We start from the raw sequence: 26,954 nt of genomic DNA, 5'->3' as shown, positions 1-26,954 counted from the left end.
AGAGGATGAAGAGAGGGATGCAGAGGCTTAAGAGAGTGATGCAGAGGCTACAGAGAGTTTTGAAGAGGCATGTGAGAATGATGCAGAAGCTCAAGAGAGTGATGCAAAGGCTCAAGAGAGTGATGCAGAGGCTCAAGACAGGGGATGCAGAGGCTTAAGAGAAGGATGCAGAGACTCCAAAGAGTGATGCAAAGGTTCAAGAAAGGGATGCAGAGGCTTTAGAGAGTGATGCAAAGGCTCAAGAGAGTGATGCAGAGGCTCATGAGAGGGGGTGCAGAGGCTCCAGTGAGGGATGGAGAGGCTTAGGAGAATGATGCAGAGGCTCAAGAAAGGGATGCAGAGGCTCAGGAGAGTGATGCAGAGGCTCAAGTGATTGATGCAGGGGCTCAAGAGAGTGATGCAGAGGCTTACAAGAGTGATGGAGAGGCTCAAGAGACTGATGCAGAGGCTCAAGTGAGTGGTGCAGAGGCTAAAGAGAGTGATGCAGAGGTTTAGGAGAGTGATGCAGAGGCTTAAGAGAGGGATGCAGAGGCTCAAGAGAGTGATGCAGAAGCTCAAAAGAGTGATGCAGAGGGTTAGGAGAATGATGCAGAGGCTCAAGAGAGGGATGCAGAGGCTGAGGAGAGTGATGCAGAGGCTTAAGTGAGTGATGCAGAGGCTTAAGAGAGGGATGCAGAGGCTCAAGAGAGTGATGCAGATTATGAAGAGAGAGATGCAGAGGCTTAAGAGAGTGATGCAAAGGCTCAAGAGAGTGATGCAGAGGCTCAAGAGAATGATGTAGAGGCTTAAGAGAGTGATGCAGAGGCTCAAGAGAGTGATGCAGAGGATGAAGAGAGGGATGCAGAGGCTTAAGAGAGTGATGCAAAGGCTCAAGAGAGTGATGCAGAGGCTCAAGAGAATGATGTAGAGGCTTAAGAGAGTGATGCAGAGGCTCAAGAGAGTGATGCAGAGGATGAAGAGAGGGATGCAGAGGCTCAAGAGAGTGATTCAGAGGATGAAGAGAGGGATGCAGAGGCTTAAGAGAGGGATGCAGAGGCTGAAGAGAGTGATGCAGAGGCTCAAGAGAGGGATGCAGAGGCTCAAGAGAGTGATTAAGAGGCTTACGAGAGTGATGCAGAGGGTTAAGAGAGTGATGCAGAGGCTCAAGAGAGGGATGCAAAGGCTCAAGGGAGTGATTCAGAGGCTTAAGAGTGTGATGAAGAGGCTTAAGAGAGGGATGCAGAGATTCAAGAGAGTTATGCAGAGGCTCAAGAGAGTGATGCTGAGGCTTACGAGAGAGATGCAGATGATCAAGAGAAGGATGCAGAGGCTTAAGGGAGTGATACAGAGGCTGAAGAGAGTGTTGCAGAGGCTTAAGAGAGGGATGCAGAGGCTCAAGAGAGTGATGTAGAGGCTCAAGAGAGTTAAGCAGAGGCTCAAGAGAGTGATGCAGAGGCTTAATAAGAGAGGGATGCAGAGGCTCAAGAGAGGGATGCAGAAGCTCAATAGAGTGATGCAGTGGATCACGAGAATAATGCAGAGGCTCTAGAGAGGGATGCAGAGGCTAAAGTGAGTGATGCAGAGGCACAAGAGAAAGATGCAGAGGCACTTGAGAGTGATGCAGAGGCTCAAGAGAGGGATGCAGAGGCTCAAGAGAATGATGTAGAGGTTTAGGAGAGGGATGCAGAGGCTCAAGAGAATGATGCAGAGGCTCAAGAGAGTGATGCAGAGGATCAAGAGAATGATGTAGAGGCTTAAGAGAGGGATGCAGAGGCTTAAGAGAGGGATGCAGAGGCTCAAGAGAGTGATGCAGAGGCTGAAGAGAGAGATGCAGAGGCTTAATAGAGTGGTGCAGAGGCTCAAGAGAGTCATGCAGAGGCTCAAGAGAATGATGTAGAGGCTTAAGAGAGGAATGCAGAGGCTCAAGAGAATGATTCAGAGGCTCAAGAAAGTAATGCAGAGGATGAAGAGAGGGATGCAGAGGCTTAAGAGAGTGATGCAGAGGCTACAGAGAGTTTTGAAGAGGCATGTGAGAATGATGCAGAAGCTCAAGAGAGTGATGCAAAGGCTCAAGAGAGTGATGCAGAGGCTCAAGACAGGGGATGCAGAGGCTTAAGAGAAGGATGCAGAGACTCCAAAGAGTGATGCAAAGGTTCAAGAAAGGGATGCAGAGGCTTTAGAGAGTGATGCAAAGGCTCAAGAGAGTGATGCAGAGGCTCATGAGAGGGGGTGCAGAGGCTCCAGTGAGGGATGGAGAGGCTTAGGAGAATGATGCAGAGGCTCAAGAAAGGGATGCAGAGGCTCAGGAGAGTGATGCAGAGGTTCAAGTGATTGATGCAGGGGCTCAAGAGAGTGATGCAGAGGCTTACAAGAGTGATGGAGAGGCTCAAGAGACTGATGCAGAGGCTCAAGTGAGTGGTGCAGAGGCTAAAGAGAGTGATGCAGAGGTTTAGGAGAGTGATGCAGAGGCTTAAGAGAGGGATGCAGAGGCTCAAGAGAGTGATGCAGAAGCTCAAAAGAGTGATGCAGAGGGTTAGGAGAATGATGCAGAGGCTCAAGAGAGGGATGCAGAGGCTGAGGAGAGTGATGCAGAGGCTTAAGTGAGTGATGCAGAGGCTTAAGAGAGGGATGCAGAGGCTCAAGAGAGTGATGCAGATTATGAAGAGAGAGATGCAGAGGCTTAAGAGAGTGATGCAAAGGCTCAAGAGAGTGATGCAGAGGCTCAAGAGAATGATGTAGAGGCTTAAGAGAGTGATGCAGAGGCTCAAGAGAGTGATGCAGAGGATGAAGAGAGGGATGCAGAGGCTTAAGAGAGTGATGCAAAGGCTCAAGAGAGTGATGCAGAGGCTCAAGAGAATGATGTAGAGGCTTAAGAGAGTGATGCAGAGGCTCAAGAGAGTGATGCAGAGGATGAAGAGAGGGATGCAGAGGCTCAAGAGAGTGATGCAGAGGATGAAGAGAGGGATGCAGAGGCTTAAGAGAGGGATGCAGAGGCTGAAGAGAGTGATGCAGAGGCTCAAGAGAGGGATGCAGAGGCTCAAGAGAGTGATTAAGAGGCTTACGAGAGTGATGCAGAGGGTTAAGAGAGTGATGCAGAGGCTCAAGAGAGGGATGCAGAGGCTCAAGGGAGTGATTCAGAGGCTTAAGAGTGTGATGAAGAGGCTTAAGAGAGGGATGCAGAGATTCAAGAGAGTTATGCAGAGGCTCAAGAGAGTGATGCTGAGGCTTACGAGAGAGATGCAGATGATCAAGAGAAGGATGCAGAGGCTTAAGGGAGTGATACAGAGGCTGAAGAGAGTGTTGCAGAGGCTTAAGAGAGGGATGCAGAGGCTCAAGAGAGTGATGTAGAGGCTCAAGAGAGTTATGCAGAGGCTCAAGAGAGTGATGCGGAGGCTTACGAGAGAGATGAAGATGATGAAGAGAAGGATGCAGAGGCTTAAGGGAGTGATGCAGAGGCTGAAGAGAGTGTTGCAGAGGCTTAAGAGAGGGATGCAGAGGCTCAAGAGAGTGATGTAGAGGCTCAAGAGAGTTAAGCAGAGGCTCAAGAGAGTGATGCAGAGGCTTAATAAGAGAGGGATGCAGAGGCTCAAGAGAGGGATGCAGAAGCTCAATAGAGTGATGCAGTGGATCACGAGAATAATGCAGAGGCTCAAGAGAGGGATGCAGAGGCTAAAGTGAGTGATGCAGAGGCACAAGAGAAAGATGCAGAGGCACTTGAGAGTGATGCAGAGGCTCAAGAGAGGGATGCAGAGGCTCAAGAGAATGATGTAGAGGTTTAGGAGAGGGATGCAGAGGCTCAAGAGAATGATGCAGAGGCTCAAGAGAGTGATGCAGAGGATCAAGAGAATGATGTAGAGGCTTAAGAGAGGGATGCAGAGGCTTAAGAGAGGGATGCAGAGGCTCAAGAGAGTGATGCAGAGGCTGAAGAGAGAGATGCAGAGGCTTAATAGAGTGGTGCAGAGGCTCAAGAGAGTCATGCAGAGGCTCAAGAGAATGATGTAGAGGCTTAAGAGAGGAATGCAGAGGCTCAAGAGAATGATTCAGAGGCTCAAGAAAGTAATGCAGAGGATGAAGAGAGGGATGCAGAGGCTTAAGAGAGTGATGCAGAGGCTACAGAGAGTTTTGAAGAGGCATGTGAGAATGATGCAGAAGCTCAAGAGAGTGATGCAAAGGCTCAAGAGAGTGATGCAGAGGCTCAAGACAGGGGATGCAGAGGCTTAAGAGAAGGATGCAGAGACTCCAAAGAGTGATGCAAAGGTTCAAGAAAGGGATGCAGAGGCTTTAGAGAGTGATGCAAAGGCTCAAGAGAGTGATGCAGAGGCTCATGAGAGGGGGTGCAGAGGCTCCAGTGAGGGATGGAGAGGCTTAGGAGAATGATGCAGAGGCTCAAGAAAGGGATGCAGAGGCTCAGGAGAGTGATGCAGAGGCTCAAGTGATTGATGCAGGGGCTCAAGAGAGTGATGCAGAGGCTTACAAGAGTGATGGAGAGGCTCAAGAGACTGATGCAGAGGCTCAAGTGAGTGGTGCAGAGGCTAAAGAGAGTGATGCAGAGGTTTAGGAGAGTGATGCAGAGGCTTAAGAGAGGGATGCAGAGGCTCAAGAGAGTGATGCAGAAGCTCAAAAGAGTGATGCAGAGGGTTAGGAGAATGATGCAGAGGCTCAAGAGAGGGATGCAGAGGCTGAGGAGAGTGATGCAGAGGCTTAAGTGAGTGATGCAGAGGCTTAAGAGAGGGATGCAGAGGCTCAAGAGAGTGATGCAGATTATGAAGAGAGAGATGCAGAGGCTTAAGAGAGTGATGCAAAGGCTCAAGAGAGTGATGCAGAGGCTCAAGAGAATGATGTAGAGGCTTAAGAGAGTGATGCAGAGGCTCAAGAGAGTGATGCAGAGGATGAAGAGAGGGATGCAGAGGCTTAAGAGAGTGATGCAAAGGCTCAAGAGAGTGATGCAGAGGCTCAAGAGAATGATGTAGAGGCTTAAGAGAGTGATGCAGAGGCTCAAGAGAGTGATGCAGAGGATGAAGAGAGGGATGCAGAGGCTCAAGAGAGTGATGCAGAGGATGAAGAGAGGGATGCAGAGGCTTAAGAGAGGGATGCAGAGGCTGAAGAGAGTGATGCAGAGGCTCAAGAGAGGGATGCAGAGGCTCAAGAGAGTGATTAAGAGGCTTACGAGAGTGATGCAGAGGGTTAAGAGAGTGATGCAGAGGCTCAAGAGAGGGATGCAGAGGCTCAAGGGAGTGATTCAGAGGCTTAAGAGTGTGATGAAGAGGCTTAAGAGAGGGATGCAGAGGCTCAAGAGAATGATGCAGAGGCTCAAAAGAGTGATGCAGAGGATCACGAGAGTGATGCAGAGGCTCAAGAGAGTGATTAAGAGGCTTACGAGAGTGATGCAGAGGGTTAAGAGAGTGATGCAGGGGCTCATGAGAGGGATGGAGAGGCTCAAGGGAGTGATTCAGAGGCTTAAGAGTGTGATGAAGAGGCTTAAGAGAGGGAAGCAGAGGCTTAAGAGAGTGATGCAGAGGCTGAAGAGAGTGAAGCAGAGGCTCTAGAGAGTGACGCAGAGAATCAAGAGAGTGATGCAGAGGCACAAGAGAGTGATGTAGAGGATCGAGAGAGTGATGCAGAGGCTCGAGAGAGTGATTCAGAGGCTTACTAGAGTGATGCAGAGGCTGAAGGGACTGTTGCAGAGGCTCAAGAGAGGGATGAAGAGGATGAAAAGATTGATGCAGAGGCTCAAGAGAGGGATGCAGAGGCTCACGAGAGTGATGCAGATGCTTAAGAGAGTGAGCCAGACGCTTAGGAGAGGGATGCAAAGGCTCAAGAGAGTAATGCAGAGGCTTAAGAGGGTGATGCAGAGGCTCAAGAGAGTGATGCAGAGAGTTGAGAGAGGGATGCAGGGGCTCAAGAGAGTTATGCAGAGGCTCAAGAGAGTGGTGCAGAGGCTAAAGAGAGTGATGCAGAGGTTTAGGAGAGTGATGCAGAGGCTTAAGAGAGGGATGCAGAGGCTCAAGAGAGTGATGCAGAAGCTCAAAAGAGTGATGCAGAGGGTTAGGAGAATGATGCAGAGGCTCAAGAGAGGGATGCAGAGGCTGAGGAGAGTGATGCAGAGGCTTAAGTGAGTGATGCAGAGGCTTAAGAGAGGGATGCAGAGGCTCAAGAGAGTGATGCAGATTATGAAGAGAGAGATGCAGAGGCTTAAGAGAGTGATGCAAAGGCTCAAGAGAGTGATGCAGAGGCTCAAGAGAATGATGTAGAGGCTTAAGAGAGTGATGCAGAGGCTCAAGAGAGTGATGCAGAGGATGAAGAGAGGGATGCAGAGGCTTAAGAGAGGGATGAAGAGGCTCAAGGGAGTGATGCAGATGCTGAAGAGAGAGATACAAAGGCTTAAGAGAGTGATGCAGAGGCTTAAGAGAGGGATGGAGAAGCTCAAGAGAGGGATGTTGAGGCCCAAGAGAGGGATGCAGAGGCTCAAGAGAGGGATGCAGAGGCTCAAGTGAGGGATGCAGAGGCACAAGAGAGGGATGCAGAGGCTCTTGAGAGTGATGCAGAGGCTCAGGAGAGGGATGCAGAGGCTTAAGAGAGTGATGCAAAGGCTCAAGAGAGGGATGCAGAGGCTCATGAGAGGGATGAAGGAATTCAAGAGAGGGATGCAGAGGCTCAAGAGAGTGATTCAGAGGCTTCCGAGAGTAATGCAGAGGCTTAGGAGAGTGATGCAGAGGCTTAAAAGAAGGATGCAGGGGCTCAAGAGAGTGACACAGAGGCTCAAGAGAGTGATGCAGAGGCTCAAGAGAGGGATGCAGGGGCTCAAGAGAGAGAGATGCAGAGGCTCAAGTGAGGGATGCAGAGGCACAAGAGAGGAATTCATAGGCTCTTGAGAGTGATGCAGAGGCTCAAGAGAGTGATGCAGAGGCTTAAGAGAGTGACGCAAAGGCTCAGGAGAGGGATGCAGAGGCTCATGAGAGGGATGCAGGAGTTCAAGAGAGTGATGCAGAGGCTCAAGAAAGGGATGCAGAGGCTTAAGAAAGTGATGCAGAGGCTCAAAAAAGGGATTCAGAGGCTTACAAGAGTGCTGCAGGGGCTCAACAGAGAGATGCAGAGGCTCAAGTGAGGGATGCAGAGGCACAAGAGAGGGATTCATAGGCTCTTGAGAGTGACGCAGAGGCTCAAGAGAGTGATGCAGAGGCTTAAGAGAGTGATGCAAAGGCTCAGGAGAGGGATCCAGAGGCTCATGAGAGGGATGCAGGAGTTCAAGAGAGTGATGCAGAGGCTCAAGAAAGGGATGCAGAAGCTTAAGAAAGTGTTGCAGAGGTTCCAAAAAGGGATGCAGAGGCTTACGAGAGTGCTGCAGAGGCTGGAGAGAGTGTTGCAGAGCCTTAAGAGAGGGATGCAGAGGCTCAAGAGAGTGATGCAAAGGCTCAAGAGAGTGATGCAGAGGCTGAAGAGAGTGTTGCAGAGGCTAAAGAGAGGGATGCAGATGCTCAAGAGAGGGATGCTGAGGCTAAAGAGAGTGATGCAGAGGCTGAAGAGAGTGTTGCAGAGGCTTAAGAGAGGGATGCAGAGGCTCAAGAGAGTGATGCAAAGGCTCAAGAGAGTGATGCAGAGGCTTAAGAGATCGACGTTTCAGCCGGAATAGAGCGGTTTTACGTGTCCATCTTCCATCGGTAATATAAACGGAAAATCAGGAACATTTTAGTTAATTCTAATGAAAACACATTTATTTTTATCATTTGTATTGGAAACAACATTGTCATATGTCTTTTCTTGGATCTAAATAATACGAAACCTCGCTTTATGATTCGAAGTTAAAATCCACAAATTTGGAATAATAGTAACTAATAGCAAAATAGCAACTATTTAGTCAAACCAACAACACATGGAGTGTTTCTCCAAAATGGAAATGTTGGGATGCTATTGATCTCGCACAAATTGCATGCAAATGCAATTTGCATGCAATTTACCGATAATTAAAGCTACCGATAATTAAAGAACCTAAGCAAATCTCTTCAAAGCATATATGACCTTGGCATAAATTCAAATAATTTAAAATTAAAAATAATCTAAAATGGCCAAATTTTAGGTCTTAGATATGCTTTCTTAGGCATCATTTAGTAAACACATAAAATCACTGAGTCGTGGAACAAGCAGTTTATATATACATATGTTAGGCTTATAACACCTACCCCACAAGGTCCAACTAACAAGGACTAACCCTCACTCACTTCCCAGGATGCAAGTAACTCACTATATACTTCTAGGTGAATAGAGGCATTGGGTGAAAGGAAACGCTACCAACAATTACAACCCTGCCCGACCGGGATTCGAACCCTTGAATCCCCGATTGTGAGACGAGAAGGAACATGTCATTCATTTATGTGTACTCACCTATGTGTGAGTACACACATAGATCCAATTTAATGCTTAGCTTTAATGCTAATATTTTAAAAATTTAATAATTTAATTTAATTTAATAATTTAATGCATAATAATTTAATGCTCGATCCAGCAGGATAGAGTATCAATCTTGGAGTCTGTCCTTTTAGCCGTCGGTTGTTTAAAGCATTGACCTTACCTTTTTTACCTTAGCGTATTTTTAACCAACCTAAACCTAAACTTAATATGTTAAGTTACCTAAACCTACCTGTAACCTAAACCTGCCTAATGGAGTTAATGTCCTTATTATTTTTAACCTATAGTTATTAAAGGTTTATAGAGGGAGGAACAAGGAACAAGTTAAGAAACAAGTTTAACTTGCATTTAATATAGTTTAATTTTTTAAATAATTTTCTTTAATATAGTTTACCTTATTGTTATAAAGGTTTATAAACTTAAAAAAAAAGTCGATTATATTATATTTTAGTTAGGTTATTATATTATATTATATTATAGGTATATTATATTAGGTTAGTTTAGGTTGGTTAGGTTGGTTAAAAATACGCTAACCTAACAACAGAAAATAAACCTCCCTCCTTCCCTCCTTAGATTTAAACTCATTAAAATTAAAACTTATTAAATTAATTAAATTAATAAATTAAAATTAAGAAATCTTAACTAGACTTTTAGCTCCAATTAAATTGAGTTAAATTAATTTAATTGTAATTAATAAAATTGATAATTGAAATTTAATTATAATTCCCTCTCTCCCTTCCTCCTTCCCTCTCTCTCTTTCTCCCTCCCTTCCGTCCCCCTGTTACCTGTGACACGAACATATCCGTGTATCTTAGGGATTTCCGTATATCTTATGTATGTCCGTGTATCTTATCTTATGGGATTTCGTAACCTTATTATGTTTAGGGTTATCCATGGGGTTCTGGGTCCAGGAAGCCATTTGTGTCCCCTCAAATTGCCTCCCTTATCCTTATCCCCACCCACGAATTCAATCGAATTCGAATCCCGTATCACACGGATTCACGGATCACACGGAAATGTATCCGTGTGATCAATCCGTGTGACTATATATGCTTGTCTGTGATATACGGACATGTATCCAAGGATACACGGACACATGTATCCATGGAGTTCTGGGTCCAGGAAGCCATTTGTGTCGACCCAAATTGCCTCCCTTCTCCCCACCTGAAATCCAGGTGAATTGAAAGACCTGCCCGAGGTCAGTGCATCCAGGTATCCGTCCGTGGGCCCCCGGATTTCAACCCTTCCCCACATTCCAAGGGAGCAGTCAATCAATCTCCGGCTATCCAGAGAATCTATCGAAACTGATGCTCCTACAGGAGAGGACATCACAGAAATCTATCTGTGCCCTGTAGTTGCATCCGTTGCGACAGGCTCGAACGCAGGTCTATCCGGATTAAGAACATGTTCTATCCGACTAGGCCACGCTGGAGTTGCCTTCTGAATAAAATTTGGCACCTGTATTTATACCTTGGAGCAAGCAGGGTTAGTTAGTGTCTATTTATAAACAATTGCAATGATTGACATGTGAAATTGTGAGTTTGTGTTGTTAGAAATAAATGGCAGCGTTATTCGATGAGGTTGCAGTCCAGTGAAGCAGTGTCATGACTGAATGAATATAGAAGAATTTAGGCTAACTGACTGACATGTGAATGTTTAAACGGGTGCATTAATTATAATTTAGTGTTGTATGTCCAAATGAGGCGAACGGTTTGGCTGGGTAAATAGAGCGTTATCGCCGCCATTTTATCTGTTTGACGGGGAGGAGGGGGGGGGGGTTGTAACACTGGAATTGGAATGGGGGTAAGGATATGGCGGCCACCGTTGAGGGGAGGTTGTTGGTAGGGGGGGGGGTCCAAAGGACACCCGTTAGAGGGGGGAGGGAGTCAACCCAGGTTGACTCCGTGAGTCAACCTGGGTTGGTGGGGGGAGGGAATCGAGGGTTGGCAGTTAGGTATTCAAACTTAATTTTTTTGAGATTGGTTATATATGGTGAGGTGTTTAGGAAGGAATAAGAAAAGTGTTTGTGACTGAGTTGAGTATATTAGTTACTGTGATTCATGTTAGAAAGAATGTAGGTGCTGGAAATGTTTAAAGATTTTTTAATGACTTCATTTGATTAATATTGTATGAATTAACGGTAATTGAACACTGGAGATTGATGCAGAGGCTCAAGAGAGTCATGCAGAGGCTCAAGAGAATGATGTAGAGGCTTAAGAGAGGAATGCAGAGGCTCAAGAGAATGATTCAGAGGCTCAAGAAAGTAATGCAGAGGCTTAAGAGAGGGATGCAGAGGCTCAAGAGAGTGATGCAAAGGCTCAAGAGAGTGATGCAGAGGCTTAAGAGATCGACGTTTCAGCCGGAATAGAGCGGTTTTACGTGTCCATCTTCCATCGGTAATATAAACGGAAAATCAGGAACATTTTAGTTAATTCTAATGAAAACACATTGATTTTTATCATTTGTATTGGAAACAACATTGTCATATGTCTTTTCTAGGGTCTAAATAATACGAAACCTCGCTTTATGATTCGAAGTTAAAATCCTTAAATTTGGTTTAATAGTGACTTTTTTCACGTTTTTCATGTAGTTTGATATTACGTAAATATATTCATTTTTAACAATATTTCAATACTTTTTCATGTAGTATCACGATATGTGATTTCGCCTTCAAATCTCAGAATTTTGCATAATATTGCATTTTAAGCAAGTTTTCTTGCATTTTGTTTCGTAGTATAAATCATCGAATTTTGTTATATTTTGACGTTTATCATCCCCCTTTACCTTTACGTGATATAAACAAAATATCATCGAATTAGGCAATATTTTGCTGTTTTTCCACGTTTTTGTGAATTTCCAGTTTATTGTTATTAATTCATTAAATATACGAAAAAAATGATGCAAACACGTAATTGATTAGAAATTAACCTTAAATACCTCATTTTCAATCAACTATTTGTTTCTCGTTAAAATACTGAGTATGATATTGAAAAGGGGAGAATTTCTATTTTTATTGCATATATCGACGTTTTAGACGGATTAGAGCGGTTTTACATGTACATCTTCCGTCGGTAATATAAACGGAAAATCAGGAACATTTTAGGTAATTCTAATGAAAACATATTGATTTTTATCATTTGTGTTGGAAACAACATTGTCATATATCTTTTCTTGGATCTAAATAATACGAAACCTCGCTTTATGATTCGAAGTTAAAATCCTTAAATTTGGTTTAATAGTGACTTTTTTCACGTTTTACATGTAGTTTGATATTACGTAAATATATTCATTTTACCAATATTTCGATACTTTTTCATGTAGTATCACGATATGTGATTTGGCCTTCAAATCTCAGAATTTTGCATAATATTGCATTTTAAGCAAGTTTTCTTGCATTTTGTTTCGTAGTATAAATCATCGAATTTTGTTATATTTTGACGTTTATCATCCCCCTTTACCTTTACGTGATATAAACAAAATATCATCGAATTAGGCAATATTTTGCTGTTTTTCCACGTTTTTGTGAATTTCCAGTTTATTGTTTAAACTGTTATTAATTCAGTTTATTCAGTTTTTGTGAATTTCCAGTTTATTGTTTAAACTGTTATTAATTCAGTTAATTGTTATTAATTCATTAAATATACGATAAAAATGATGCAAACACGTAATTGATTAGAAATTAATCTTAAATACGTCATTTTCAATCAACTATTTGTTTCTCGTTAAAATACTGAGTAAGATATTGAAAAGGAGAGAAGTTCGGTTTTTATTGCCTATATCGAGGTTTCAGCTGGAATTGAACGGTTTTACGTTAACATCTTCCGTCGGTAATATAAACGGAAAATCAGGAACATTTTAGGTAATTCTAATGAAAACACATTGATTTTTATCATTTGTATTGGAAACAACATTGTCATATGTCCTTTCTTGGATCTAAATAATACGAAACCTCGCTTTATTATTCGAAGTTAAAATCCTTAAATTTTGTTTAATAGTGACTTTTTTCACGTTTTTCGTTTAGTTTGATATTACGTAATTATATTCATTTTTACCATAATTTTGATACTTTTTCATGTAGTATCACGATATGTGATTTCGCCTTCAAATCTCAGAATTTCGAATTATGTTGCAATTTAAGCAAATTTTCTTGCATTTTGTTTCGTACTATAAATCATCGAATTTAGTAATATTTTGATGTTTATATCCCCCTTTTCCTTTATGTGATTTAAACAAAATATCATAGAATTAGGCAATATTTTGCTGTTTTTCCACGTTTTTGCGAATTTATAGTTTATTGTTATTAATTCACTAAATATACGATAAAAATGATACAAACACACAATTGTTTAGATAATAACCTTAAATACTTCATTTTCAATCATCTATTTGTTTCTCGTTGAAATACTAAGAAAGATATTGAAAAGGGGAGAAGTTCGTTTTTTATTGCATATATCGACGTTTCAGCCGGAATAGATTGGTTTTACGTGTACATCTTCCATCGGTAATATAAACGGAAAATCAGGAACATTTTGGTTAATTCTAATGAAAACACATTGATTTTTATCATTTGTATTGGAAACAACATTGTCATATGTCTTTTCTAGGGTCTAAATAATACGAAACCTCGCTTTATGATTCGAAGTTAAAATCCTTAAATTTGGTTTAATAGTGACTTTTTTCACGTTTTTCATGTAGTTTGATATTATGTAAATATATTCATTTTTAACAATATTTCAATACTTTTTCATGTAGTATCACGATATGTGATTTCGCCTTCAAATCTCAGAATTTTGCATAATATTGCATTTTAAGCAAGTTTTCTTGCATTTTGTTTCGTAGTATAAATCATCGAATTTTGTTATATTTTGACGTTTATCATCCCCCTTTACCTTTACGTGATATAAACAAAATATCATCGAATTAGGCAATATTTTGCTGTTTTTCCACGTTTTTGTGAATTTCCAGTTTATTGTTATTAATTCATTAAATATACGAAAAAAATGATGCAAACACGTAATTGATTAGAAATTAACCTTAAATACCTCATTTTCAATCAACTATTTGTTTCTCGTTAAAATACTGAGTATGATATTGAAAAGGGGAGAATTTCTATTTTTATTGCATATATCGACGTTTTAGCCGGATTAGAGCGGTTTTACATGTACATCTTCCGTCGGTAATATAAACGGAAAATCAGGAACATTTTAGGTAATTCTAATGAAAACATATTGATTTTTATCATTTGTGTTGGAAACAACATTGTCATATATCTTTTCTTGGATCTAAATAATACGAAACCTCGCTTTATGATTCGAAGTTAAAATCCTTAAATTTGGTTTAATAGTGACTTTTTTCACGTTTTACATGTAGTTTGATATTACGTAAATATATTCATTTTACCAATATTTCGATACTTTTTCATGTAGTATCACGATATGTGATTTGGCCTTCAAATCTCAGAATTTTGCATAATATTGCATTTTAAGCAAGTTTTCTTGCATTTTGTTTCGTAGTATAAATCATCGAATTTTGTTATATTTTGACGTTTATCATCCCCCTTTACCTTTACGTGATATAAACAAAATATCATCGAATTAGGCAATATTTTGCTGTTTTTCCACGTTTTTGTGAATTTCCAGTTTATTGTTTAAACTGTTATTAATTCAGTTTATTCAGTTTTTGTGAATTTCCAGTTTATTGTTTAAACTGTTATTAATTCAGTTAATTGTTATTAATTCATTAAATATACGATAAAAATGATGCAAACACGTAATTGATTAGAAATTAATCTTAAATACGTCATTTTCAATCAACTATTTGTTTCTCGTTAAAATACTGAGTAAGATATTGAAAAGGAGAGAAGTTCGGTTTTTATTGCCTATATCGAGGTTTCAGCTGGAATTGAACGGTTTTACGTTAACATCTTCCGTCGGTAATATAAACGGAAAATCAGGAACATTTTAGGTAATTCTAATGAAAACACATTGATTTTTATCATTTGTATTGGAAACAACATTGTCATATGTCCTTTCTTGGATCTAAATAATACGAAACCTCGCTTTATTATTCGAAGTTAAAATCCTTAAATTTTGTTTAATAGTGACTTTTTTCACGTTTTTCGTTTAGTTTGATATTACGTAATTATATTCATTTTTACCATAATTTTGATACTTTTTCATGTAGTATCACGATATGTGATTTCGCCTTCAAATCTCAGAATTTCGAATTATGTTGCAATTTAAGCAAATTTTCTTGCATTTTGTTTCGTACTATAAATCATCGAATTTAGTAATATTTTGATGTTTATATCCCCCTTTTCCTTTATGTGATTTAAACAAAATATCATAGAATTAGGCAATATTTTGCTGTTTTTCCACGTTTTTGCGAATTTATAGTTTATTGTTATTAATTCACTAAATATACGATAAAAATGATACAAACACACAATTGTTTAGATAATAACCTTAAATACTTCATTTTCAATCATCTATTTGTTTCTCGTTGAAATACTAAGAAAGATATTGAAAAGGGGAGAAGTTCGTTTTTTATTGCATATATCGACGTTTCAGCCGGAATAGATTGGTTTTACGTGTACATCTTCCATCGGTAATATAAACGGAAAATCAGGAACATTTTGGTTAATTCTAATGAAAACACATTGATTTTTATCATTTGTATTGGAAACAACATTGTCATATGTCTTTTCTAGGGTCTAAATAATACGAAACCTCGCTTTATGATTCGAAGTTAAAATCCTTAAATTTGGTTTAATAGTGACTTTTTTCACGTTTTTCATGTAGTTTGATATTACGTAAATATATTCATTTTTAACAATATTTCAATACTTTTTCATGTAGTATCACGATATGTGATTTCGCCTTCAAATCTCAGAATTTTGCATAATATTGCATTTTAAGCAAGTTTTCTTGCATTTTGTTTCGTAGTATAAATCATCGAATTTTGTTATATTTTGACGTTTATCATCCCCCTTTACCTTTACGTGATATAAACAAAATATCATCGAATTAGGCAATATTTTGCTGTTTTTCCACGTTTTTGTGAATTTCCAGTTTATTGTTTAAACTGTTATTAATTCAGTTTATTCAGTTTTTGTGAATTTCCAGTTTATTGTTTAAACTGTTATTAATTCAGTTAATTGTTATTAATTCATTAAATATACGATAAAAATGATGCAAACACGTAATTGATTAGAAATTAATCTTAAATACGTCATTTTCAATCAACTATTTGTTTCTCGTTAAAATACTGAGTAAGATATTGAAAAGGAGAGAAGTTCGGTTTTTATTGCCTATATCGAGGTTTCAGCTGGAATTGAACGGTTTTACGTTAACATCTTCCGTCGGTAATATAAACGGAAAATCAGGAACATTTTAGGTAATTCTAATGAAAACACATTGATTTTTATCATTTGTATTGGAAACAACATTGTCATATGTCCTTTCTTGGATCTAAATAATACGAAACCTCGCTTTATTATTCGAAGTTAAAATCCTTAAATTTTGTTTAATAGTGACTTTTTTCACGTTTTTCGTTTAGTTTGATATTACGTAATTATATTCATTTTTACCATAATTTTGATACTTTTTCATGTAGTATCACGATATGTGATTTCGCCTTCAAATCTCAGAATTTCGAATTATGTTGCAATTTAAGCAAGTTTTCTTGCATTTTGTTTCGTACTATAAATCATCGAATTTAGTAATATTTTGATGTTTATATCCCCCTTTTCCTTTATGTGATTTAAACAAAATATCATCGAATTAGGCAATATTTTGCTGTTTTTCCACGTTTTTGCGAATTTATAGTTTATTGTTATTAATTCACTAAATATACGATAAAAATGATACAAACACACAATTGTTTAGATAATAACCTTAAATACTTCATTTTCAATCATCTATTTGTTTCTCGTTGAAATACTAAGAAAGATATTGAAAAGGGGAGAAGTTCGTTTTTTATTGCATATATCGACGTTTCAGCCGGAATAGATTGGTTTTACGTGTACATCTTCCATCGGTAATATAAACGGAAAATCAGGAACATTTTGGTTAATTCTAATGAAAACACATTGATTTTTATCATTTGTATTGGAAACAACATTGTCATATGTCTTTTCTAGGGTCTAAATAATACGAAACCTCGCTTTATGATTCGAAGTTAAAATCCTTAAATTTGGTTTAATAGTGACTTTTTTCACGTTTTTCATGTAGTTTGATATTACGTAAATATATTCATTTTTAACAATATTTCAATACTTTTTCATGTAGTATCACGATATGTGATTTCGCCTTCAAATCTCAGAATTTTGCATAATATTGCATTTTAAGCAAGTTTTCTTGCATTTTGTTTCGTAGTATAAATCATCGAATTTTGTTATATTTTGACGTTTATCATCCCCCTTTACCTTTACGTGATATAAACAAAATATCATCGAATTAGGCAATATTTTGCTGTTTTTCCACGTTTTTGTGAATTTCCAGTTTATTGTTATTAATTCATTAAATATACGAAAAAAATGATGCAAACACGTAATTGATTAGAAATTAACCTTAAATACCTCATTTTCAATCAACTATTTGTTTCTCGTTAAAATACTGAGTATGATATTGAAAAGGGGAGAATTTCTATTTTTATTGCATATATCGACGTTTTAGCCGGATTAGAGCGGTTTTACATGTACATCTTCCGTCGGTAATATAAACGGAAAATCAGGAACATTTTAGGTAATTCTAATGAAAACATATTGATTTTTATCATTTGTGTTGGAAACAACATTGTCATATATCTTTTCTTGGATCTAAATAATACGAAACCTCGCTTTATGATTCGAAGTTAAAATCCTTAAATTTGGTTTAATAGTGACTTTTTTCACGTTTTACATGTAGTTTGATATTACGTAAATATATTCATTTTACCAATATTTCGATACTTTTTCATGTAGTATCACGATATGTGATTTGGCCTTCAAATCTCAGAATTTTGCATAATATTGCATTTTAAGCAAGTTTTCTTGCATTTTGTTTCGTAGTATAAATCATCGAATTTTGTTATATTTTGACGTTTATCATCCCCCTTTACCTTTACGTGATATAAACAAAATATCATCGAATTAGGCAATATTTTGCTGTTTTTCCACGTTTTTGTGAATTTCCAGTTTATTGTTTAAACTGTTATTAATTCAGTTTATTCAGTTTTTGTGAATTTCCAGTTTATTGTTTAAACTGTTATTAATTCAGTTAATTGTTATTAATTCATTAAATATACGATAAAAATGATGCAAACACGTAATTGATTAGAAATTAATCTTAAATACGTCATTTTCAATCAACTATTTGTTTCTCGTTAAAATACTGAGTAAGATATTGAAAAGGAGAGAAGTTCGGTTTTTATTGCCTATATCGAGGTTTCAGCTGGAATTGAACGGTTTTACGTTAACATCTTCCGTCGGTAATATAAACGGAAAATCAGGAACATTTTAGGTAATTCTAATGAAAACACATTGATTTTTATCATTTGTATTGGAAACAACATTGTCATATGTCCTTTCTTGGATCTAAATAATACGAAACCTCGCTTTATTATTCGAAGTTAAAATCCTTAAATTTTGTTTAATAGTGACTTTTTTCACGTTTTTCGTTTAGTTTGATATTACGTAATTATATTCATTTTTACCATAATTTTGATACTTTTTCATGTAGTATCACGATATGTGATTTCGCCTTCAAATCTCAGAATTTCGAATTATGTTGCAATTTAAGCAAATTTTCTTGCATTTTGTTTCGTACTATAAATCATCGAATTTAGTAATATTTTGATGTTTATATCCCCCTTTTCCTTTATGTGATTTAAACAAAATATCATAGAATTAGGCAATATTTTGCTGTTTTTCCACGTTTTTGCGAATTTATATTTTATTGTTATTAATTCACTAAATATACGATAAAAATGATACAAACACACAATTGTTTAGATAATAACCTTAAATACTTCATTTTCAATCATCTATTTGTTTCTCGTTGAAATACTAAGAAAGATATTGAAAAGGGGAGAAGTTCGTTTTTTATTGCATATATCGACGTTTCAGCCGGAATAGATTGGTTTTACGTGTACATCTTCCATCGGTAATATAAACGGAAAATCAGGAACATTTTGGTTAATTCTAATGAAAACACATTGATTTTTATCATTTGTATTGGAAACAACATTGTCATATGTCTTTTCTAGGGTCTAAATAATACGAAACCTCGCTTTATGATTCGAAGTTAAAATCCTTAAATTTGGTTTAATAGTGACTTTTTTCACGTTTTTCATGTAGTTTGATATTACGTAAATATATTCATTTTTAACAATATTTCAATACTTTTTCATGTAGTATCACGATATGTGATTTCGCCTTCAAATCTCAGAATTTTGCATAATATTGCATTTTAAGCAAGTTTTCTTGCATTTTGTTTCGTAGTATAAATCATCGAATTTTGTTATATTTTGACGTTTATCATCCCCCTTTACCTTTACGTGATATAAACAAAATATCATCGAATTAGGCAATATTTTGCTGTTTTTCCACGTTTTTGTGAATTTCCAGTTTATTGTTTAAACTGTTATTAATTCAGTTTATTCAGTTTTTGTGAATTTCCAGTTTATTGTTTAAACTGTTATTAATTCAGTTAATTGTTATTAATTCATTAAATATACGATAAAAATGATGCAAACACGTAATTGATTAGAAATTAATCTTAAATACGTCATTTTCAATCAACTATTTGTTTCTCGTTAAAATACTGAGTAAGATATTGAAAAGGAGAGAAGTTCGGTTTTTATTGCCTATATCGAGGTTTCAGCTGGAATTGAACGGTTTTACGTTAACATCTTCCGTCGGTAATATAAACGGAAAATCAGGAACATTTTAGGTAATTCTAATGAAAACACATTGATTTTTATCATTTGTATTGGAAACAACATTGTCATATGTCCTTTCTTGGATCTAAATAATACGAAACCTCGCTTTATTATTCGAAGTTAAAATCCTTAAATTTTGTTTAATAGTGACTTTTTTCACGTTTTTCGTTTAGTTTGATATTACGTAATTATATTCATTTTTACCATAATTTTGATACTTTTTCATGTAGTATCACGATATGTGATTTCGCCTTCAAATCTCAGAATTTCGAATTATGTTGCAATTTAAGCAAATTTTCTTGCATTTTGTTTCGTACTATAAATCATCGAATTTAGTAATATTTTGATGTTTATATCCCCCTTTTCCTTTATGTGATTTAAACAAAACATCATAGAATTAGGCAATATTTTGCTGTTTTTCCACGTTTTTGCGAATTTATAGTTTATTGTTATTAATTCACTAAATATACGATAAAAATGATACAAACACACAATTGTTTATATAATAACCTTAAATACTTCATTTTCAATCATCTATTTGTTTCTCGTTGAAATACTAAGAAAGATATTGAAAAGGGGAGAAGTTCGTTTTTTATTGCATATATCGACGTTTCAGCCGGAATAGATTGGTTTTACGTGTACATCTTCCATCGGTAATATAAACGGAAAATCAGGAACATTTTGGTTAATTCTAATGAAAACACATTGATTTTTATCATTTGTATTGGAAACAACATTGTCATATGTCTTTTCTAGGGTCTAAATAATACGAAACCTCGCTTTATGATTCGAAGTTAAAATCCTTAAATTTGGTTTAATAGTGACTTTTTTCACGTTTTTCATGTAGTTTGATATTACGTAAATATATTCATTTTTAACAATATTTCAATACTTTTTCATGTAGTATCACGATATGTGATTTCGCCTTCAAATCTCAGAATTTTGCATAATATTGCATTTTAAGCAAGTTTTCTTGCATTTTGTTTCGTAGTATAAATCATCGAATTTTGTTATATTTTGACGTTTATCATCCCCCTTTACCTTTACGTGATATAAACAAAATATCATCGAATTAGGCAATATTTTGCTGTTTTTCCACGTTTTTGTGAATTTCCAGTTTATTGTTATTAATTCATTAAATATACGATAAAAATGATGCAAACACGTAATTGATTAGAAATTAACCTTAAATACCTCATTTTCAATCAACTATTTGTTTCTCGTTAAAATACTGAGTATGATATTGAAAAGGGGAGAATTTCTATTTTTATTGCATATATCGACGTTTTAGCCGGATTAGAGCGGTTTTACATGTACATCTTCCGTCGGTAATATAAACGGAAAATCAGGAACATTTTAGGTAATTCTAATGAAAACATATTGATTTTTATCATTTGTGTTGGAAACAACATTGTCATATATCTTTTCTTGGATCTAAATAATACGAAACCTCGCTTTATGATTCGAAGTTAAAATCCTTAAATTTGGTTTAATAGTGACTTTTTTCACGTTTTACATGTAGTTTGATATTACGTAAATATATTCATTTTACCAATATTTCGATACTTTTTCATGTAGTATCACGATATGTGATTTGGCCTTCAAATCTCAGAATTTTGCATAATATTGCATTTTAAGCAAGTTTTCTTGCATTTTGTTTCGTAGTATAAATCATCGAATTTTGTTATATTTTGACGTTTATCATCCCCCTTTACCTTTACGTGATATAAACAAAATATCATCGAATTAGGCAATATTTTGCTGTTTTTCCACGTTTTTGTGAATTTCCAGTTTATTGTTTAAACTGTTATTAATTCAGTTTATTCAGTTTTTGTGAATTTCCAGTTTATTGTTTAAACTGTTATTAATTCAGTTAATTGTTATTAATTCATTAAATATACGATAAAAATGATGCAAACACGTAATTGATTAGAAATTAATCTTAAATACGTCATTTTCAATCAACTATTTGTTTCTCGTTAAAATACTGAGTAAGATATTGAAAAGGAGAGAAGTTCGGTTTTTATTGCCTATATCGAGGTTTCAGCTGGAATTGAACGGTTTTACGTTAACATCTTCCGTCGGTAATATAAACGGAAAATCAGGAACATTTTAGGTAATTCTAATGAAAACACATTGATTTTTATCATTTGTATTGGAAACAACATTGTCATATGTCCTTTCTTGGATCTAAATAATACGAAACCTCGCTTTATTATTCGAAGTTAAAATCCTTAAATTTTGTTTAATAGTGACTTTTTTCACGTTTTTCGTTTAGTTTGATATTACGTAATTATATTCATTTTTACCATAATTTTGATACTTTTTCATGTAGTATCACGATATGTGATTTCGCCTTCAAATCTCAGAATTTCGAATTATGTTGCAATTTAAGCAAATTTTCTTGCATTTTGTTTCGTACTATAAATCATCGAATTTAGTAATATTTTGATGTTTATATCCCCCTTTTCCTTTATGTGATTTAAACAAAATATCATAGAATTAGGCAATATTTTGCTGTTTTTCCACGTTTTTGCGAATTTATATTTTATTGTTATTAATTCACTAAATATACGATAAAAATGATACAAACACACAATTGTTTAGATAATAACCTTAAATACTTCATTTTCAATCATCTATTTGTTTCTCGTTGAAATACTAAGAAAGATATTGAAAAGGGGAGAAGTTCGTTTTTTATTGCATATATCGACGTTTCAGCCGGAATAGATTGGTTTTACGTGTACATCTTCCATCGGTAATATAAACGGAAAATCAGGAACATTTTGGTTAATTCTAATGAAAACACATTGATTTTTATCATTTGTATTGGAAACAACATTGTCATATGTCTTTTCTAGGGTCTAAATAATACGAAACCTCGCTTTATGATTCGAAGTTAAAATCCTTAAATTTGGTTTAATAGTGACTTTTTTCACGTTTTTCATGTAGTTTGATATTACGTAAATATATTCATTTTTAACAATATTTCAATACTTTTTCATGTAGTATCACGATATGTGATTTCGCCTTCAAATCTCAGAATTTTGCATAATATTGCATTTTAAGCAAGTTTTCTTGCATTTTGTTTCGTAGTATAAATCATCGAATTTTGTTATATTTTGACGTTTATCATCCCCCTTTACCTTTACGTGATATAAACAAAATATCATCGAATTAGGCAATATTTTGCTGTTTTTCCACGTTTTTGTGAATTTCCAGTTTATTGTTTAAACTGTTATTAATTCAGTTTATTCAGTTTTTGTGAATTTCCAGTTTATTGTTTAAACTGTTATTAATTCAGTTAATTGTTATTAATTCATTAAATATACGATAAAAATGATGCAAACACGTAATTGATTAGAAATTAATCTTAAATACGTCATTTTCAATCAACTATTTGTTTCTCGTTAAAATACTGAGTAAGATATTGAAAAGGAGAGAAGTTCGGTTTTTATTGCCTATATCGAGGTTTCAGCTGGAATTGAACGGTTTTACGTTAACATCTTCCGTCGGTAATATAAACGGAAAATCAGGAACATTTTAGGTAATTCTAATGAAAACACATTGATTTTTATCATTTGTATTGGAAACAACATTGTCATATGTCCTTTCTTGGATCTAAATAATACGAAACCTCGCTTTATTATTCGAAGTTAAAATCCTTAAATTTTGTTTAATAGTGACTTTTTTCACGTTTTTCGTTTAGTTTGATATTACGTAATTATATTCATTTTTACCATAATTTTGATACTTTTTCATGTAGTATCACGATATGTGATTTCGCCTTCAAATCTCAGAATTTCGAATTATGTTGCAATTTAAGCAAATTTTCTTGCATTTTGTTTCGTACTATAAATCATCGAATTTAGTAATATTTTGATGTTTATATCCCCCTTTTCCTTTATGTGATTTAAACAAAACATCATAGAATTAGGCAATATTTTGCTGTTTTTCCACGTTTTTGCGAATTTATAGTTTATTGTTATTAATTCACTAAATATACGATAAAAATGATACAAACACACAATTGTTTATATAATAACCTTAAATACTTCATTTTCAATCATCTATTTGTTTCTCGTTGAAATACTAAGAAAGATATTGAAAAGGGGAGAAGTTCGTTTTTTATTGCATATATCGACGTTTCAGCCGGAATAGATTGGTTTTACGTGTACATCTTCCATCGGTAATATAAACGGAAAATCAGGAACATTTTGGTTAATTCTAATGAAAACACATTGATTTTTATCATTTGTATTGGAAACAACATTGTCATATGTCTTTTCTAGGGTCTAAATAATACGAAACCTCGCTTTATGATTCGAAGTTAAAATCCTTAAATTTGGTTTAATAGTGACTTTTTTCACGTTTTTCATGTAGTTTGATATTACGTAAATATATTCATTTTTAACAATATTTCAATACTTTTTCATGTAGTATCACGATATGTGATTTCGCCTTCAAATCTCAGAATTTTGCATAATATTGCATTTTAAGCAAGTTTTCTTGCATTTTGTTTCGTAGTATAAATCATCGAATTTTGTTATATTATGACGTTTATCATCCCCCTTTACCTTTACGTGATATAAACAAAATATCATCGAATTAGGCAATATTTTGCTGTTTTTCCACGTTTTTGTGAATTTCCAGTTTATTGTTATTAATTCATTAAATATACGATAAAAATGATGCAAACACGTAATTGATTAGAAATTAACCTTAAATACCTCATTTTCAATCAACTATTTGTTTCTCGTTAAAATACTGAGTATGATATTGAAAAGGGGAGAATTTCTATTTTTGTTGCATATATCGACGTTTTAGCCGGATTAGAGCGGTTTTACATGTACATCTTCCGTCGGTAATATAAACGGAAAATCAGGAACATTTTAGGTAATTCTAATGAAAACATATTGATTTTTATCATTTGTGTTGGAAACAACATTGTCATATATCTTTTCTTGGATCTAAATAATACGAAACCTCGCTTTATGATTCGAAGTTAAAATCCTTAAATTTGGTTTAATAGTGACTTTTTTTCACGTTTTACATGTAGTTTGATATTACGTAAATATATTCATTTTACCAATATTTCGATACTTTTTCATGTTGTATCACGATATGTGATTTGGCCTTCAAATCTCAGAATTTTGCATAATATTGCATTTTAAGCAAGTTTTCTTGCATTTTGTTTCGTAGTATAAATCATCGAATTTTGTTATATTTTGACGTTTATCATCCCCCTTTACCTTTACGTGATATAAACAAAATATCATCGAATTAGGCAATATTTTGCTGTTTTTCCACGTTTTTGTGAATTTCCAGTTTATTGTTTAAACTGTTATTAATTCAGTTTATTCAGTTTTTGTGAATTTCCAGTTTATTGTTTAAACTGTTATTAATTCAGTTAATTGTTATTAATTCATTAAATATACGATAAAAATGATGCAAACACGTAATTGATTAGAAATTAATCTTAAATACGTCATTTTCAATCAACTATTTGTTTCTCGTTAAAATACTGAGTAAGATATTGAAAAGGAGAGAAGTTCGGTTTTTATTGCCTATATCGAGGTTTCAGCTGGAATTGAACGGTTTTACGTTAACATCTTCCGTCGGTAATATAAACGGAAAATCAGGAACATTTTAGGTAATTCTAATGAAAACACATTGATTTTTATCATTTGTATTGGAAACAACATTGTCATATGTCCTTTCTTGGATCTAAATAATACGAAAACTCGCTTTATTATTCGAAGTTAAAATCCTTAAATTTTGTTTAATAGTGACTTTTTTCACGTTTTTCGTTTAGTTTGATATTACGTAATTATATTCATTTTTACCATAATTTTGATACTTTTTCATGTAGTATCACGATATGTGATTTCGCCTTCAAATCTCAGAATTTCGAATTATGTTGCAATTTAAGCAAGTTTTCTTGCATTTTGTTTCGTACTATAAATCATCGAATTTAGTAATATTTTGATGTTTATATCCCCCTTTTCCTTTATGTGATTTAAACAAAATATCATTGAATTAGGCAATATTTTGCTGTTTTTCCACGTTTTTGCGAATTTATAGTTTATTTTTATTAATTCACTAAATATACGATAAAAATGATACAAACACACAATTGTTTAGATAATAACCTTAAATACTTCATTTTCAATCATCTATTTGTTTCTCGTTGAAATACTAAGAAAGATATTGAAAAGGGGAGAAGTTCGTTTTTTATTGCATATATCGACGTTTCAGCCGGAATAGATTGGTTTTACGTGTACATCTTCCATCGGTAATATAAACGGAAAATCAGGAACATTTTGGTTAATTCTATTGAAAACACATTGATTTTTATCATTTGTATTGGAAACAACATTGTCATATGTCTTTTCTAGGGTCTAAATAATACGAAACCTCGCTTTATGATTCGAAGTTAAAATCCTTAAATTTGGTTTAATAGTGACTTTTTTCACGTTTTTCATGTAGTTTGATATTACGTAAATATATTCATTTTTAACAATATTTCAATACTTTTTCATGTAGTATCACGATATGTGATTTCGCCTTCAAATCTCAGAATTTTGCATAATTTTGCATTTTAAGCAAGTTTTCTTGCATTTTGTTTCGTTGTATAAATCATCGAATTTTGTTATATTTTGACGTTTATCATCCCCCTTTACCTTTACGTGATATAAACAAAATATCATCGAATTAGGCAATATTTTGCTGTTTTTCCACGTTTTTGTGAATTTCCAGTTTATTGTTATTAATTCATTATATATACGATAAAAATGATGCAAACACGTAATTGATTAGAAATTAACCTTAAATACCTCATTTTCAATCAACTATTTGTTTCTCGTTAAAATACTGAGTATGATATTGAAAAGGGGAGAATTTCTATTTTTATTGCATATATCGACGTTTTAGCCGGATTAGAGCGGTTTTACATGTACATCTTCCGTCGGTAATATAAACGGAAAATCAGGAACATTTTAGGTAATTCTAATGAAAACATATTGATTTTTATCATTTGTGTTGGATACAACATTGTCATATATCTTTTCTTGGATCTAAATAATACGAAACCTCGCTTTATGATTCGATGTTAAAATCCTTAAATTTGGTTTAATAATGACTTTTTTCACGTTTTACATATAGTTTGATATTACGTAAATATATTCATTTTACCAATATTTCGATACTTTTTCATGTAGTATCACGATATGTGATTTGGCCTTCAAATCTCAGAATTTTTCATAATATTGCATTTTAAGCAAGTTTTCTTGCATTTTGTTTCGTACTATAAATCATCGAATTTTGTTATATTTTGACGTTTATCATCCCCCTTTACCTTTACGTGATATAAACAAAATATCATCGAATTAGGCAATATTTTGCTGTTTTTCCACGTTTTTGTGAATTTCCAGTTTATTGTTATTAATTCATTAAATATACGATAAAAATGATGCAAACACGTAATTGATTAGAAATTAATCTTAAATACGTCATTTGCAATCAACTATTTGTTTCTCGTTAAAATACTGAGTAAGATATTGAAAAGGAGAGAAGTTCGGTTTTTATTGCCTATATCGAGGTTTCAGCTGGAATTGAACGGTTTTACGTGTACATCTTCCGTCGGTAATATA

This window comes from Procambarus clarkii, chromosome 16, assembly GCF_040958095.1.
Source record: "Procambarus clarkii isolate CNS0578487 chromosome 16, FALCON_Pclarkii_2.0, whole genome shotgun sequence".
NCBI classification, from domain to species: domain Eukaryota; kingdom Metazoa; phylum Arthropoda; class Malacostraca; order Decapoda; family Cambaridae; genus Procambarus; species Procambarus clarkii.
This window is presented reverse-complemented; position numbering follows the sequence as displayed.